Raw genomic sequence first — 19,315 nt, 5'->3', positions numbered from 1 at the left:
TTCGAATTCAGTGTTGTAGCCAAGAATTTTACACCAGGGACCATTCTTTTCCCCCCATCGTTTATTTTTAGGGACATTTTGCACATTTTGGGGACAACATGCATCAGTTGTTAATCAATCGTATTTTGTAAAAATATTGTTTCACAAAACCAAATTCAAGCTACCTGGGCCAATTCACTATGCTTGAATTTCTAGCAAGTACTTACATTAATTGTACCAGATAGTAAACCATATCTGCCGCGCCGCCAATTAGAGCGCTCAGTCGGACTTGTAGTCCGACAAATTATAACATAAAGTGCAGCGTTTTAATTACTTCTAATCACAGATCGGGAAGTACGAAAATAAAACCCTTAAAATTATCACGCAAAACAAAGGTTATCGTCAGTATATTACTCACAGACAACACTCGAAACTATCGACTCGTGAGTGTGTCCAAGGTGACCTGCAATACGCGAAAATGTGGGACAACGGGTTCAAATTTTGAGAAATTGCTGCAACACTGCTACTCTGGACAGATGAACACGTGGCTCATGAGCAACACGGCACATCTCAAGCACCTCGAACAACGTCGCAAAATGACGATCTTTCTACTTAATTGAAGGGATTCTGGTTGTGAACGGGCGTAGAAAGATTTGATGGTGAAATTTATGGTCAAGACCAGCATTAATCAACTCAGGAAGGTTAGTAAGTGCAGTTCTCTATGAGATTGAGACATGATGATAAGCACAATGTGGTCTACGAGTACAAGTAGGCTTCAAACTTTGCAACGACGTTATGTCTGTGTAACATGTCAGGAATGCCAGGCTTGGGTTTTACGGTTATGGTAACACGAGAGACATCCACTGAGTAACAAGTATATAACCTGGTTTGAGACCAGTAATGAAGAGCGCTCATTTGGGGTAAATTTGTTATAACAAAAAGTCAAAATCAGATCGCAAGAACAAAAGTCTTGCTGAGACATTTCAATTCCGCGTTCTGTACACCGTGTGTACATATAGTTATCCGTTCAACCGATTATTAAAGCCCTCGTCTTGTTTTGACTCGACGAACATGACGATACCAATGTGTACACCTGGAAGATATCAGAATAGACGGTCATACGGTCTTCTCGATCTGCAGGCGCCCTTAAGCTATACAGGGTATTTAAAACTTTAAAACCTCTGATTTACTAGTAACACTATTGGAACTAATTTGAGACAATTGGATCTTTATATTTTCAAATTCCTCAAAAGTGTTAGGTGCCTTGTAGCTGAATGTTGCGAAATTACAAATAAGTCATGAAAACAAGTGTGTAACTTAAAAAGAAAAGCAGATGAGGTTACATTTGCAGATGAAATCGGCATTACTTTGTAATCAAATTATCCCAGTTCCGATCGTGTTTGATTACTTTTCGAATGCGGTAGGATGAAGCTTTACGCCTCTATGTTAAATCTGGTCGTGTCAGAAAAAAAAACACATTTTGTAGAACACAGAGCTGTAATAGTTTTGGACAACGTGGCGCAAAGCGCCAAAGCTGTCCTATGTCGCTGCAATATATCTGTGTGTTCATCTGTCTGTCTGTCCGTCTATCTGTCTGCCCGTCCGTTCGTAGACGTATTTTTCCACTCATAACTTATGAACCGTTGGGTCAAATGTCATATTATTTGCTATTTGGCATTGCCATGATTAGATCTAGATCTTGACGGGCATGGCTTTCAAATTAATTGCTCATCAGCATATTTTGAGGAATTTTATAATTAGGCCATATCTCAAGAAGTACTCAACCGAATTTGGTGTGACTTTGTATATAATTCGATTACCCTAACGCATTAATATGCCGAAATTTAAGTGGGTTTGTCTTGATTAATTTTCAGTTGAATATTAAATGAATTTTTGTAAGAAGGCTATATTCAAGAATTTCTCAAAGTGACATACATTGAGAACGGCTGCACAGAATTGGATGAGATTTGCTACAAATGTTGATCACACAAGGGTTTATCCGCCATGAAAGACCTAAAGGTGTGACATGAAAGTTAATTGCTAATTTGCATATTTGATGAACTTTCCTAATGAGGGATATATCTGAAAGACCTAAAGGTGTGACATGAAAGTTAATTGCTAATTTGCATATTTGATGAACTTTCCTAATGAGGGATATATCTGAATTTACTCGATCAAAATTGTCAAAACTTGGTATGTACATTGAAGATACTATGATGTAACATTATAGGAAGTCATTAAGCATTTTAACTTAAGCCGATCCCTAATTAGCCTATTTGATGAATTTCCTAATGTGGGATATATACCTGGATTCACCTCATCAAGCTTTGCGAAACATGATATTTACATTGATGATACTAGGTTAAAACAATATGATATATAGCATTTTCACTTTATCTTATAACTAATTTGCATTTTGAAAGAATTTTCACGAATACGGATATATCTGGATTAGCATGATCAAAGTAGATGAGACTTGCTGTTTATATTTGAGATACACTGATATAACAATCGCGAAAGTTGTTTTAGCAGAATTAGATAAATTTGTTACAAATTTGCATACTGAAATTACTTTCCTAATTAGGGATATGTATCTGAATTGACTCGATCAAAGTTTAAATACTTGTGATAGATACAAAAAACATTATTGCAAGTCATTAAGCACTTTTACTTCAGCTAATTACTAATTTGCATATTTAACGAACTTGCCTTATTAGGGATATATATCTTAATTGACATGATCAAGGTTGCAAAACTTGCAATGCTTCAGCTAATTACTAATTTGCATATTAACAAGCTTTCCTGATTAGCGATAAATATCTGGATTGACGTGATCAAAATTTACGAAACTTGTTTTGTACATTGACAGAACTAGAATGTCCAAAAGTCGGTTTATCGTTTTAAGGACTTTGCGAAGATTATGAGAGTGTATGGTACTGAAGAACACGAACTATTTCTGGTAATTTTAGTCAAATACGAGTAAGGTGGCCAGTGCTAGATGCTCCCCCTCATGTCTGCAGGTATTGGGACTGTTTGGAAACAAGTACTTGTTCTGGTACAATAATCAACGCAGCGTGTTCAAATTCATTATCCCACGCATCCTATGGGATATACTGATCCACCTATAGCATGATTTATTACACTGAAGCAAGCAGATATAACGCCTTTGAATTCATTTTTATTTCTTGTTATGCACAAAAATACCAATAACCTGTAAAACAGTCACAACTGTATAAATGCGCGTACATGCACACTGCCTGTAAAATTTCTTATTTATAAGTAAACATTTTCTTTCAAAATAGAGATTTTCATTACTCCTCAGAAGTCGATAGTTATTCTCTTTCAGTGTGTTGTACTATGTTTATTTGTCGCAATGATTGCTCTTTATGAACATGTCCGTTCACAAAGGCAGGTAGGCAATGCGCTTTTAAAAATGAACATAATAGCCTCACAAAACCATAAATTTCCTTCACCTCAAATCTAAACAAAATGTTTGAAAACACCATATTAATAAATGTGTGACCAAAGATTGAAATTTAGTGCAACCAACAAATATCTATGTCTTAGAGTTTTATTGTTGCACGATATTTTATAATCACACCCTTCAGTACGAAACTACGTTTGCAAATGTAAACATAGACAAATATATAAGAGAAAATGCATTCGACAAAACTAAAAACATTTCAAATTATTTTTGAATGAAATGTGCTCTAGCTTATATGCACTGCGATTTAATTTTCTGAACTTGTTGTATTTAGGATTTGATCGATCGGATTTATGAACTATGTTGACATCTGTACACCCCATTACCCGCAGCTTTCCTAAGGTATCGATAATATATTCGGAATGCCCCGATCTTTCAAAGAATGGATCAAAACCAATTTTTCTTACAGAATTTGTTCTGGCCATAAAAAAGTTAGTCGTACCGTCTGCCCAGAAACACTGTGGAAACTCATGCACCTGGTGATATTTTCTTTCTACCTTTATTGCAAGACAATCTCCTTCCACATCGCCATGTTGGAATTCTAAAACTCGGCAACCCCAGCATTTGGATTTGCCACTCGCTCTTCCTAATTCGTCTCCAAATGTTCCGCCAACGTGATCAACTGTCACATTAGAATGTTCAAATTTCTCAACAAACCTTTCAAGCCGAGTTCCACTGGTAAACACAAAATCATCGTCAACCCACAGAAAGTATTTTGTCCTGACTTGACTCACCAACAGGTTTCTGCCTGCAAACCACCCATCAGCAAATGGCATGATGTAGTGTTTAACATTAGGAAGTTGGATTTTCTCTGGAAATTCAGAATCATCAGCGATGAGAATCGTGATGCCCGGGTAAAACTTATGCACACTTGATATCAACCTCTTGACAGCTGGGTAACGCTCAAATGTCTTTGTGATAACTGTTACTTTGGAGTTAATGTTTCCAGACTCACCTGGGTCATACAACCATGGCCTCTCTGGTCGTTTAATATGCACATGGATGGAAGCAAGATGAGACATCCAGGTTATGTCGATGATTTCCCGGGACTCAATGTTATAAATTGTGCTCCGATAGCCTATTTCTGAAAGGATTGCATTCATTTTATCTACATCAGCAACCACATTCAGAGTCAATTCTGCTGTGTTATTTCCGCTGAAACTGCGAAGATTATCTGTTTTTGTGACATATAACACACCCTGAGAGTTGCGACAATGTAGTTGAAGTTGATTCACGTCGGACGAATTGCCTATTATTTCAGAGGCAGCAGTGTTTAAAGACAATCCATACAATTTGGTATGTCCTAATGGTTGCACATTTATACCGCTACTGATGTACTGGAAAGGTGAAAATGCTGTGCATTGTACAAGTGGCTCATCTGAACTCGCATGTAATCGTTTCCAATCCTGTAGTTCCAAGCTACGACGTTGCTTGGGGGATTTATCCAGTGTGATCTCAGATTTAGGCCTACACTGACAAGCTTTGCTAGACCTATCCAGTTCCGCGATTCTTCTCTGGATTGGAAACTTGCTGTACTCGGACGGGTTAGTGTTCAATGCAATTGACGCGGCAAGGGGGTTTTCGACATTCTTTTTCCTGGACATTGCCAGCATATGAGTTGGGGATTCGATGAAATGAAGACATAGAACAATTGCAATGGATGCAGCTGATAGCAGCAAGCCTGCTACATATACACGGGAAAGTTTCATGATCGTTTCAATTCACTCACTGTATCATCGGCTCGATTGAACTTAAAGTGATCAGATCAACACTATACACTTTATCTTACTATTACGGAACTTTCCGCATCACGATTGTCAGAAACATCATGCACAACGTTTTTAGGACGGGGCATATGTCAGCGTTAAGCAATAAATTATGTCAAGTATTGTATGTTTACTCGACAACTGAGATATAATAAATACCAGACATGACGGTTTAGTCACAACCAGCTGACTCCTATATAAAGTGTAAAGACAGGTACCGCTTATGCTAATTGGGTTGAGCGAGTAGAATATGAAACCAGATAGAGAAAAATAATGAAAAACAAACATAAAAGCTGCGGCTGCTTAATTGTTTGAATAAGCACTCAATAGGTTTCTGTGTTTTCGTCTAATTACAAAGGGAACATTCCTTTTTTGTTTGTAGTCTCCGGTGACATGTCACGCAGCATGCATTGCAATGAAAATGGCGAGTATGAATTGTAAAAAGCTTTCGATTGCCATATCTGTTGCTTTGCAAGAAAATGTGAAGAACAATATGTTTGTGCCTGGCCTTCCTAATTGCCTTTAGCGCTTTGGTAAGCTTATGATAACGCGGAAGACATAATGCCTGCAATCCTCTTGATTTCAAACAGTGTTTCACTTGCTGTGAACACGACTTGTAAAGACTCTTTCGGGGAGCAAAATAAGGCGACCTAGTAAATTCTACAAATTCATAGCAAAATATAGAGTAAACAAGCTCGTACTCTGAGGTTTACGAAATTAAGTTATACAGTGTTTATTTGAACTGTACAGTTTATGGCTGTACGCTTTAGAATATAGTAGAATATGAAACCAGATAGAGAAAAATAATGAAAAACAAACATAAAAGCTGCGGCTGCTTAAATATTTGAATAAGCACCCAATAGGTTTCTGTGTTTTCGTCTAATTACAAACAGAACATTCCTTTTTTGTTTGTAGTCTCCGGTGACATGTCACGCAGCATGCATTGCAATGAAAATGGCGAGTATGAATTGTAAAAAGCTTTCGATTGTCATATCTGTTGCTTTGCAAGAAAATGTGAAGAACAATATGTTTGTGCCTGGCCTTCCTAATTGCCTTTAGCGCTTTGCTAAGCTTATGATAACGCGGAAGACATAATGCCAGCAATCCTCTTGATTTCTAACAGTGGTTCACGTGCTGTGAACACGACTTGTAATGACTCTTTCGGGGAGCAAAATAAGGCGACCAAGTAAATTTTACAAATTCATAGCAAAATATAGAGTAAGCAAGCTCGTACTCGGAGGTTTACGAAATTAAGTTATACAGTGTTTATTTGAACTGTACAGTTTATGGCTGTACACTTTAAAAAAACTTCAGGATCTACACAACTATAGACTTGAGAGCCATCTCCATGTTAATCCCAAATATTTCGGTACTTTCCATGTGACCTTCATCAGACGTAATTCTGAAACGTCTACGCACGCCATACGATGTTCCATTATTTTAACTGTAATTTTAAGTTGTATATATATCTAGGAAAGGACTCTTCACAATTTGAAAATGAATACAATAGTGTGCAAATGTAAACATAAACAAATATATAGGAGAAAATGCATTCGACATAACTAAATACATTTCAAATTATTTTTGAATGAAATGTGCTGTAGCTTATCGGCACGACCATTTACTCTTCTGAACTTGTTGTATTTCGGATTTGATCGATCGGATTTATGCACTATATTGACATCTGTACACCCCATTACCCGCAGCTTTCCTAAGGTATCGATAATATATTCGGAATGCCCCGATCTTTCAAAGAATGGATCAAAACCAATTTTTCTCACAGAATTTGTTCTGGCCATAAAAAAGTTAGTAGTACCGTCTGCCCAGAAACACTGTGGAAACTCATGCACCTGGTGATATTTTCTTTCTACCCTTATTGCAAGACAATCTCCTTCCTCATCGCCATGTTGGAATTCTAAAACTCGGCAACCCCAGCATTTTGATTTGCCACTCGCTCTTCCTAATTCGTCTCCAAATGTTCCGCCAACGTGATCAACTGTCACATTAGGATGTTCAAATTTCTCAACAAACCTTTCAAGCCTAGTTCCGTTGGTAAACACAAAATCATCGTCAACCCACAGAAAGTATTTGGTCCTGACTTGACTCACCAACAGGTTTCTGCCTGCAAACCACCCATCAGCAAAAGGCATGATGTAGTGTTTTACATTAGGAAGTTGGATTTTCTCTGGAAATTCAGAATCATCAGCGATGAGAATTGTGATGCCCGGGTAAAACTTATGCACACTTGATATCAACCTCTTGACAGCTGGGTAACGCTCAAATGTCTTTGTGATAACTGTTACTTTGGAGTTAATGTTTCCAGACTCACCCGGGTCATACAACCATGGTCTCTCTTGTCGTTTAATATGCACATGGATGGAAGCAAGATGAGACATCCAGGTTACGTCGATGATTTCGCGGGACTCAATGTTATAAATTGTGCTCTGATAGCCTATTTCTGAAAGGACTGCATTCATTTTATCTACATCAGCAACCACATTCAGAGTCAATTCTGCTGTGTTATTTCCGCTGAAGCTGCGAAGATAATCTGTTTTTGTGACATATAACACACCCTGAGAGTTGCGACAATGTAGTTGAATTTGACTCACGTCGGACGAATTTCCTAGTATTTCAGAGGCAGCAGTGTTTAAAGACAATCCATACAATTTGGTATGTCCTAATGGTTGCACATTTATACCGCTACTGATGTACTGGAAAGGTGAAAATGCTGTGCATTGTACAAGTGGCTCATCTGAACTCGCATGTAATCGTTTCCAATCCTGTAGTTCCAAGCTACGACGTTGCTTGGCGGATTTATCCGATGTGATCTCAGATTTAGGCCTACACTGACAAGCTGTGCTAGACCTATCCAGTTCCGCGATTCTTCTCTGGATTGGAAACTTGCTGTACTCGGACGGGTTAGTGTTCAATGCAATTGACGCGGCAAAGGGGTTTTCGACATTCTTTTTCCAGGACATTGCCAGCATATGTGTTGGGGATTCGATGAAATGAAGACATAGAACAAGTGCAATAGATGCAACTGATAGCAGAAAGCCTGCTACATATACACGGGAAAGTTTCATGATCGTTTCAATTCACTCACTGTATCATCGGCTAGAGTGGACTTACGGTGATCAGATCAACACTATACACTATATCTTACTATTACAGAACTTCCCGCATCACGATTGTCAGAAACATCATGCACAAGTTTTTAGGGCGGGGCATATGCCAGCGTTAAGCAATAAATTATGTCAAGTATTGTATGTTTGCTCGATAACTGAGATTAATAAATAACAGACATGACGGTTTTGTCACAACCAGCCGACTCATATGTAAAGTGTAAAGACAGGTACCGCTTTTGGATAGCAAATTGATACCTGGCCCTATTTTAGGAATGACTAGAAATATGCTATCCAAGATCACAGCCCTCCATTTTAACTAATATGCTAATTGGGTTGAGCGAGTAGAATATGAAACCAGATAGAGAAAAATAATGAAAAACAAACATCAAAAGCTGCGACTGCTTAATGCTTTGAATGAACACTCCATAGGTTTCTGTGTTTTCGTTTACTTACAAAGGGAACATTCCTTTTTTGTTTGTAATCGCCGGCGACATGTCATGCAACATGCATTGCAAAGAAAATAGCGAGTATGAATTGTAAAAAGCTTTCGATTGCCAGATCTGTTGCTTCGGCAGAAAATGCGTAGATCAATATTATTATTATTATTAACATTATTATTATTAAAAATTGTTTAAAATGCACTACACATACGTCTCAGCGCATTGTACATAGCTTGATAAAATAATTGAAAAAGTACAACCACACAAGAAAATTGAAACAGAAAATTACACATAAAACTGAGTAAAAAGGTAGGTTTTCAAATTGCCCTTAAAACTATCTACACTTATTGCGGTCTAAATTTCAAATGGCAAATCATTCCATAGTAAGGGTGCACATACTGAAAACGCTCACTGTTCATACGTCTTGTTGAAGTTGCCACGGGGTTGGGTTAAACATAATTTGTCACTCGATCGCAGGTCTCTGGCTGGTACATATAAATCTAATTAATCTCTCAGATAAATAGGTGCATTTCCATGGATAATTTTGAATGTTAGTAGCAGAATTTTAAATCTTATGTGGGCCTCTACCGGTAACCGATGTAAATCTTTGAGTACGGGTGTGACATGATCGAATTTGCGCGTACGAGAAACTGACCTCGCCGCAGCAGTCTGTAGAGACTAGTCGAGCAACTTGTCGTCTAGGGATACCAAATAAAGGACTATTACAATAGTCTAAATGGGACGTCACAAACGCATGGACTAGTTTTTCAGTAGCAGATCTGTCAAGGAGTTTACGAATCTTAGCTATTCTATGCAAAGAGAAGAAACCATTTCTGCACAACGTAGTGATATGGTCAGACATGCTACCATCCCGACTTAAAGTAATGCCAAGATTTCTGACTGAAACTGAAGGGATTATGTCGCATTGACCAATTCTCACACTGCCTAGCTTTGTCACATCAGATTTTAGACGTGATGAGAAGTGAATAACTTAAGTTTTGTTGTCATTCAGTACAAGCATTTTAGATTTCATTCACCTGCGGACGTCGTCGACACACATTTCAATGTTATTCCGAATATCGTCAGGTCTATTGCAGATGACATAAATTTGCGTATCGTCCTCGTATATCATGCAATCAATCCTATGGTGTACGAAGATGTCTTCCAGAGGTGCAGTGTAGAGTGTAAACAAGAGAGGGCCTAGAATAGATCCTTGCGGAACACCGTATTTCATGCAAGAGATTGGGGATGATGCAGATCCAACCTTGACGCATTGCTGGCGATCAACGAGGTACAAACGAAACCAAGATAGAGATTTGCCCGTTCTACCGAAACGAAATTGTAATCTCTGAAGCATAATTTCATGATCAATTGTGTCGAACGCCGCTGATAGATCTAACATGATGAGAATAACATCGTGTTCGCTATTCAAAGCAAGTATTATGTCATTTTGAACACTGAGAAGAGCAGTTTCTGTGCTATGGTTAGCACAGTAAGCGCTTTGAAACTTTGTGAAAAGACTAAATTTGGTGAGGCGATGGTTCAATTGCTGAACAACAGCCTGCTCGAGGACGTTCGATAAGAAAGGGAGGTTTGAAACCGACCTGTAGTTCTTCAGAATTTTCTGATCAAGATCGACTTTGTTTAACAATGGACGAATTGTCGCCGACGTGAAATGACTCAGAACGATGCCAGTTGTGAACGAATTGCTGAATAGATCCGCAAGGAAAGGTGCCAAGATGTGTATACAATTCTTCAAAACTCCATGTGGTAGAATATAATGTCGAGCTCACAAGATTTCGGGTGATGACTGTTTCATGAACACGATTATATCCCCAGGTGACACCGGGTCAAATTCAGCTAAAGTACGGGTCGGCATAACATTGTGAACATCAATCTCACAGCAGTACGTTTGTAGACCAATCTTGTCACGAAGTTGTAACACCTTGTTTTCAAAATAATTCATGAATACTGATGGAATCTCTTTCATTGGGATGTAGTTTGGCATGGCGTGAGATGAAGCTGTTCTCGAATCAGATAGTTCTGCAACAATGGCAAACAATTTCTTGTTATCTGCGTCTTCAATTCTAGTCCGATGATAGGCTGATTTTACTGCATCACAGCGGCGTGAATATTCCCCGCGCTTTAATATGAACATTTGACGATCGATTTCTAACTGTGATTTGCACCAATTTATTTTCAGTCGACGAACCTCTCTTCTCAAAGTCAGTAGATCCCCAGAGAACCATGGTGCACGCACTTTATTTAACACCGATTTGCTTTTGACAGGGGCGACTGTATCAAGAGCATCGGTAACAACATCATGGAAATAAACATACAAATCCTCTGGGTTGGTATCGCGTGGACGACCATTGTGGATGGATTGGATTTTGGACGGCTCATTTTGGATGAAATAATATCAATCATGTTTTTGCCTGGCCTTTCTGGTTGCCTTTAGTACTTTGGTAAGCTTATGATCACACGGAAGACATAATGTCAGCAATCCTCTTGATTTCTATAAGTGTTTTACGTGCTGTGAACACGACTTGTAACGAAACTTTCGGGGAGCGATATAAGGCGAGCTAGTAAATTCTACAAATCCGTAGCATGATGCAGTAAGCACGCTCGTGCACGGAGGTTTACGGAGTTAAGTTATACAGTGTTTACTTGAGCTGTACGGTTTATGGCTGTACTCTTTAACAAAACTTCAGAATTAGACAACTATAGACTTGAGAGCCATCTCCATGTTAATCCCAAATATTTCGGTACTTTGCTTGTGACCTTGATCAGATGTAATTCTAAAACGACTACGCACGCAATATACGGTTTGTTCCATTATTTTAACTGCAGTTTTAAGTTGTATTTATCAGCTGGGAAATGAGTCTTCAAAATTTGAAAATGAATAAAATAGCTAATTTGAGTTCATACCATGTTCTTGGTCCCGTTTAAACAGATCCTGTGTCTGTCAATTCTTTTGTCTCTCAAACGAGGTAACAGTAAAGCAAACATACCCTAATTTGTCAACATTCGCCTTTCGATAAAGTCACTCTTAAACAAAACAATCTCATATAACAAACATCGAATTATAAATTATGAGGATGTTTGTCTGATAAGAATTCCTGCATGTCGGTTGTAAGCAATAACGATTATGTCATGAATTTAATACCGTCTGAAATTTGAAACCGGTAGCCATAGCTAAACGCCCGTGTATGAACAACTTCGTGATTTGTGTCGAAATAATGAAATTCAAGATAAATATCACTTTATCATTACATGCCCTAAAGAACAAATTAGGATCCATTTATTTGCAGCAGCGGAAAAGCTCTGCACTAATTTCAAGTCTTTGACAAATAAGTTTAAATTTATTATGGAAAAGGAGACCGTGGGAATCAATTTGGCCAAATATATGTTATTATGCAAGTTACGGAAATAACATAATAAGAATGGTCACTGACTGTATTCTTGATCTCTTTTTTATGTAGTGTCTCCCTTAAGATTTTTTCCTCGTATTTTCAGTGCGATTTCTGAGGTACTGTGTATTTTTATCTTTTCTTGGTGGTTTTCAGTAACCCTTTTCATCCCTGCCATAGGATGATGTGTGTTACCTGTGTTTAAATCTGACCGCTGTAAGTTCTATTCATCTTTAGGTTGATACATTGGAACAGTTGGTACCTCCACGATTGGAAAAATATTACCACAAAATTGCCCGTGCATTTTATATTTTGTCTATTTTGTCCATGAACAATGACAGTATACCCCGGTTTCGGATACGCATCCGCCATAAACTCGAACAGGCCACTATTTTTAAACTTGGTACTTGTTTTTAACGCGTTTGATCGTTCCCTTGTTTGATTGGCTGTTTTTCTTTCTTTTGTTTTCACGTTTCTCTAGCGAGTTTTAGTACTGACGAAGGGTTGCACCCGAAACGTCTGCGCATTTTAGTCTCTGCTTTGCAATTGTTTAATTTCCCGCTGTTCGGTTAGTATTTTACTGTATTTGTTTACACTTTGAAGTCTTTATGTTAACGAGTATTGTATTTCCCGCTAGTCGGCCAATTTTTGACATGCACATGTACTTGCACATGTTATTTGTTTCGCAGCTTATTTGACTCATCGTATTGTTTGCACGGTCCCTCTTTTTGCGAAAATAGACAAATGCTTTATTTATATTTTATTGAGTGATTAAATGTTAAATAGATTGATTGATACATTTATTTATTTTTTACAAATTAAACATTCGAATCACGGCAAGTGTCAATCTGTTATATCACTCCATTGTTACCGCTGATTTGTTTTACTTTCGATCATGGAAGGGAATAGTTTCGGCCAAGACAACCATATGCATATGAATTATATTTTTTACTATAACCCAAACGGGATTCGAACCCCCACACACTCACGGCAACATCGCCTAGCTGCTGGGCCTCATACAAAAACCAGTCGGCTACCGTTTCCAACCCCAAAAAGAGTTGGTCACAGCAACCGACTTACATGTCACAATCCTGTGCGCGACCGAGCAACACAGTGTGCATGGAGCAGACGACACACAGACACAGTACAAACACACACATATAGTAATCGGAAAAGCACGAAAGCTTTTTACTGAGCTATCAGACAGACTCGGGGACAAGTAAATATCCACCAGCAGAAAGTGTCCACTCAGGTGTATTTTACATATATATATATATATATATATATATATATATATATATATATATATAATATATATATATATATATATATATATATATATATATATATATATATATATATATATATATATATATATATTATATATTTCGTATGATTTGTCATTTCAAATTAAGCTTCTTTGGCTTTTCATCATTGATCCTCATTACCAATAACCGATTCCTAAGTTGGTTACTGTGTGCGAGACTCTCTTGAATCCTGCAGGATCCTTAGGCTGAAAGGTTAGGTGATGAGTTTAGTCGTCTTACTCACCATCCATGCACGATAGAATGAAGAGCCCCATCTAAGATACAGGACCGCCCACATTGTGCCAACTGATCCATTAGCTCAGTTCGTAGAGCAACCAAAATATATTCTGGGTGTGGGTTCGAGTCCCGCGGGTTCGGGTCACTTTTCATTCGTCAGTGTATATATATATATATATATATATATATATATATATATATATATATATATATATATATATATATATATATATATATATATATATATATATATATATATATATATATATATATATATGGTAATTTAAGCAATTATGAAAAGTTAGGAAAATTACATAAGGTTAACAAACGACTATATACGCATATCTATTAGACCTGTCGATCATATTTTAAGTTACGCTCAATCACAAGCAGATGAAAAAGTTTCATATATATGGCCTTAGTCGACTCATTCGTACATTAGTTGACCCTAGCACGTGTGCATCAAGCTCTGAGGGAAATGCAGTCTACACTGACTACTCCAGGGGAGAGCCACCAGACAAGTAAGCCTCGGATGGATAACTGCTACTTGGGACTTTGCCCTCCGTCACTCGACAAATTTTAATGTTCAACTTTAGTTAATGTTATTGAAACGTAGCGTGGTTTAGTGGAGGGGAAGCTATGGGTTGTTTTGATACGTACACTCTGGGGGTGGCACGTTGGAGTAGAAGAGCCGGCAACAGGTACGCAGAAATACTCTAAGTCGTCGTGTTTCATTAGCTGAGTAACACACAAGATACACTGTAAAAATCTATGACTATGCTTGTCTAACAATAGTCATCAGGTCATGATCGTCTGTCGTCTGGGGCGTTTTCAAATCGATCTCCCAAAGTTCTCCTATAAAGTTCTCCAAATCGGTCTCCGGTGTTCTCTGTCTAACACAGTAAAATGCACAGTTTATATCGAGTGAGAATTCACATTCTGTCATGACTTTGGTATGCGACTATACTTAACTAAAGACAGTCGGCAAAGTGAAAGGCAGGAAGGTCGCTTCCTTTAGAGTGCACCTGTCAATACAAGTAGCAATCAACGTAACGTCCGGTTAATGTTGAAACAATAATCGGCTACTTCAAAGGTCACGAAAATAATCAAGGGAGATCATTCTCACTAAGCACCACGTGCAGGAGGGTTACTGTCGGACACAGTTCATTGTCAGTGGTTACAAAATATATATAAATTCAAGGGTAAAAGTCTAAGCAATCGTCGGGCTTTATCACACCTCAAACCAAGATCGAAAGGCGTCCTCGCTCAATCGCTCAATCAAAGTCGAAAACCAATAAACATCAAACAAATCAAATCAGATATTATACTAAAAATTATATAGAAAAATAATGCAAAGTTCTAAGTGCACTAGTCTAGAGTTCGTTCATGTCCGAGATTCATAATCAGTTTGATTATCAGGCGGTTCCCACATGTCATGTTTCAGGTGCCGTCAACGAACAATGCACTTTTAAAGGGGTCCCTATCATGATAAGATACATTGTGCAGGACAAGTAATGTGAACTGACAAATTTTAAGTCCCTAGGGTAATTAATCAGCTTTTCATAATTTACTCTCCAACTGAAAATTTTTCGACTTACCTTCCCGCACCACTCAAACTTCATTTTACCCACTCCCCACACTTTGCCTGTTCCCCTCCTAAAAAACGAAGATTTCTCCTGCCCTAGAAAAAATTTCCCCTTAAAATTTTATCATTCCCTGCAGACATAAAACTCCCCTGCTTCATATGAAAGAACCTGTCGATTTCCCCTCATTTTTTGCTCGATCCCGGTCCCCAGGCCTATCAACCGATAACTAACCTGCCCGATTAAAAAAAACTAAAATCTGCTCCCTGCCAGCTAACAATATGTCCACAGTCCAAGCAAAATTAAAATTTCCCCACCCTCAAAAATTGCTTTGTCGAAGAATAGCGCCGTGAGCTGCACGTGATCATTTGGGGCGGAACCTTTCCATCATAGAGGGGTTTCATGGCGACCATCCGAATTAGTTATTCAGTTCGGTGGTCGACAATTCTCAAGGCATGGTAAACATCATCATTACTGCTGTCATCATCATTATTTCCTTTAGTATCAAGTGTGGGATTATCACTAACATTATCCGCTGTCAACAATGTTATTTGTGTCCTTTATAGTGTTATTAAAGCCCCAATAGCTGCGAATGTTTACTAAAACCGATCTCAAAATATCCTTAGTTTTCCAAGAATTTTCTTTTAATAGACCTATTAGAGACTGAAAAAGTGTATAACCCTGCCAGGAGTGTCCAAAGTGGCATGTACATTCAAAGGTTTAACGTCATTTTAGATTTCCCGCCATTTTCAAAAATTAATCATATGACAGAGAAACTAAAAATTACAACAACAAAATGTTGGCCATCATGTGTTGTGCATTCAGGTAAATCGCATCATGCTTGTTTCTGGTATGATCATGATGTGTATGTGCAGGAAATACTGTTTTTTGTAAATTCCCGCGGCGGGGGCACCATTTTACAGGTGCGGCACCCGTTTATTTATTAAGCCTGTTAACGTCTAGGCATCATCGCTCAAACTGGTTTTCACTATTCTGCCTCGAATTTATGGAATCAATTACCATGTAATATACGGCTGACTTCATCAAACAATGTTTTTAAACGCTTGTTGAAGAGAATTTTTATAGTGTACTTGACCTTTAGATTGATTTTGTATATCCATTTTTACCTTGTATGTTTACAATTGGATGTTTGTTATTACCGATCTTTTGTCGTTGTTGTTTGTGTGTCTTAAACCGGCAGCAGGATTGCTCTTTTTATTCGAACCGTTTTCCGCATTTTGTCTTTTCACTTAATTTTGAATTCTTTGTCATCTTTTATATTTATATTTATTGTGTAGTCTTCTTTTCATGGACCACAGTGGAAATAAGTCTTCGGACTTTTCTGTGCTATCCATGCACAAATAACTGCGTTGTCTCCTTTGGTGTTGTAAATTGTTATATTCTGTACTATTTTCTTATTAATTTGGTTATTTGTGCTAAATAAATAAATAAAAAAAAAAAAATAACGTCTAGGCAAACGTCTAGGCATCATCCAAATCAGTGAGCAGAGATACTTCAATACACGTCCTTCAGTTACCACATTTACTCGAACCAACTTTGGTTTGAAAATAAAATAATGAAAATAATGCATAAAGTTAGCAGCTATTGGCCCGAGCTTTAATATCCGTTGGGTCAATTACAGAGTCATGACGACTTTTGGAGTTGAGCTCTGATCGTTGTTTAGCAGGCTGGACTTGTCAGCACTGATGAAAAACAGTTTTTCTGTCAAACAAAGGTCCATCGTCTTCGTCGGGTAGTTCTTGCAGACGATCGTTAGGGTCCGTCTATGGTTTCATTCGATTCACATGCACAACTTGTTGTTTGCGTCGCGTATCACAAGGTGGCCACGCCATGGGCAATCGTCGGGCTATATTATATTACATTCATAAATTGTGAGCAGACTTTCAGATCAATTCGACTGTAATGAATTTCTTTTCCTGGATATATTGCGTTCTTAACGATTTCTGACACTTTTTAATTCTACGAGCGCAGGAGCAAAACATCTAAAATCCCGTGTGTCTTCGTCATTGCGCAAACGGTCAACACTTCGTTTGAAATTTCCCTGGTCGAGTCTCCCACGCTTTATTGCCTTGCCATATTTACAGTGCTCTTGACAAAGTATATTTTTAACCCCACTGTACGGTTAACCGGCCAGTGAAAAAGTTACCTCACTTGATTGAATTGGCTGATATAGAGAATTTTGTTTGTTCCATGTAAATGTTAAATTGGCGTCAAAATAGATCGCAAAAGAGATGAATGATGAAGAGTATGTACAAATACAGCTCACCTGGGGACATGTCAATACAAGATAAATTATGAAGTTTAATCATCAAACTGTGCACAAGCGGGATGTCGATCGACATCGCCTATTGGCGGTGAGAAAATAGCATTGCAGGAGCTAATTGTAAGATTCCCACAGGTTAGAACTAGATATTGTTGATTGATAGTTACAATGACATGCTATTTTCCATGATCTAGCCTTTTATACCTTTAAACTGTAGGTTTGGCCGTTTCTACGCCTAAAGGCCAAAAGCACCATATATTTATGGCCACCTCTGCGTGTACACTTGAACGAGTTCCGAGGGACCAATTTCGAGCGCTGCACTTCGGTATGCTGGACTTCGGTTTTGTTATGATATAACATGTACAAATAAATGGTGAAAAGACGATAAAACGTATTGACAGATTTTGTGATTACATACTTTTACTGTATTATGGTCAGACTAACATAACGGTGATTGATTACCCAATCTGTATTGCTTAAAACGAGGAATTTTATCAAAGAAACACCGTCGTAACGATTTCTATGGTTGTGCTATAAGCTGCTATAAATTTGGAAAGGGTCGTCCAACGGTGAAAGGTTGAAGAAATGGGGAAGTTTTTGCATTTATATCATCTGGTTTAGGAGGCAAAATATTTGACAGCCAAGTACTACAAGATGTTTAACGGGTCGAACAACATTATATGAAGTTCAAATTGGCTGTTGTATTCAATTTTTGAATAATCTCATTTATAACTTATAATACAATTACAGTTTGAGTGATGGAACAAGCCGTGGCTTTAGAGTTACATTATGGATTCATGCGCAGCTGTCTCGAGTAATCGCACCTTTACTATTACCTGTAATCACATTTGTCAACTTGAGAATGCCTCAGAATTATTTACCATATCTTAGGTTAACAACCATGTCTGTCAATACCATTAGGTGTTTGAGTGCCAGTGTATGATAATTTGTAAAGATTTGTAGTCAATGATTCGACCAGCCCACTTTGTCGATGTACGCTGGCAACTTTAATGTCTGGCTTATCAACACATTCTGTGTGTACTTTAGAAGAAAATGTGTGTGATGAACGCGCAAGTGTAAACGGTCAACCAGAAAGACCTGCAAGTACTTTCTGAGCAAGCTATGGTTAAAAATAATAAACATACTGCACTTGATGACATAATTTGCTTGACTGCAGTTAGTCTGAGCTCTGATTGGAGGCAGGTACGATATACTGCTACAATTGCCTGAAATTCAAGCATAGCGACGCTTGTATTTTGTTCAGTGAAACTAATTTGTTACAAAATTATACAAAGTTTGATTGACAACTGATGCATGTTGTCTTCAAAATTTACAAAATGTCCTCAACAATAAACAGTAGTGAGACAGTGTCCCGTGATTGGAAAATTCCTGGTTGCAACACTAAACATCGGCAATTCCAAGCACTCGTGACTCATGGCAGGTAGACGGTATCTTGCAAAGTGAATTGGCGAGTGGTATTATTCAGTAAACAACACTGTCCGTCGGCAGTAACGAATAGCTTACCCCTTTTGTGACTTCAACTCCATTTATTTACTGATTCGTGATAAGAAACTGACTTTGTGCATCCTCTTAGAATTTCACTGATATTGTATACCAGCCCTGTATATCCATTCTTGTTGACGAATGACGGATTGCTAAGAATTTGATGAGGAGGATGTTTTACTTTGCATAACATAGCA

The 19,315-nt window shown here is 38.0% G+C and overlaps 1 long non-coding RNA gene across 1 annotated transcript in view; it reads left to right on the top strand.

Annotated features, from left to right (window-relative positions):
- The first annotated feature begins 522 nt into the window (after window positions 1–522).
- LOC139131566 (uncharacterized) overlaps window positions 523–19,315 on the top strand; it is a 54,635-nt gene continuing 35,842 nt past the window's right edge. Inside the window, exon 1 of the long non-coding RNA XR_011552152.1 lies at window positions 523–680. This is a non-coding gene — a long non-coding RNA (uncharacterized lncRNA). The remainder of the gene's footprint in view (window positions 681–19,315) is intronic.

The sequence above is a fragment of the Ptychodera flava genome, chromosome 4 (assembly GCF_041260155.1).
Source record: "Ptychodera flava strain L36383 chromosome 4, AS_Pfla_20210202, whole genome shotgun sequence".
NCBI lineage: Eukaryota > Metazoa > Hemichordata > Enteropneusta > Ptychoderidae > Ptychodera > Ptychodera flava.
Note: the sequence above shows the minus strand (reverse complement) of the source record. Positions and strands in the feature narration are given on the sequence as shown.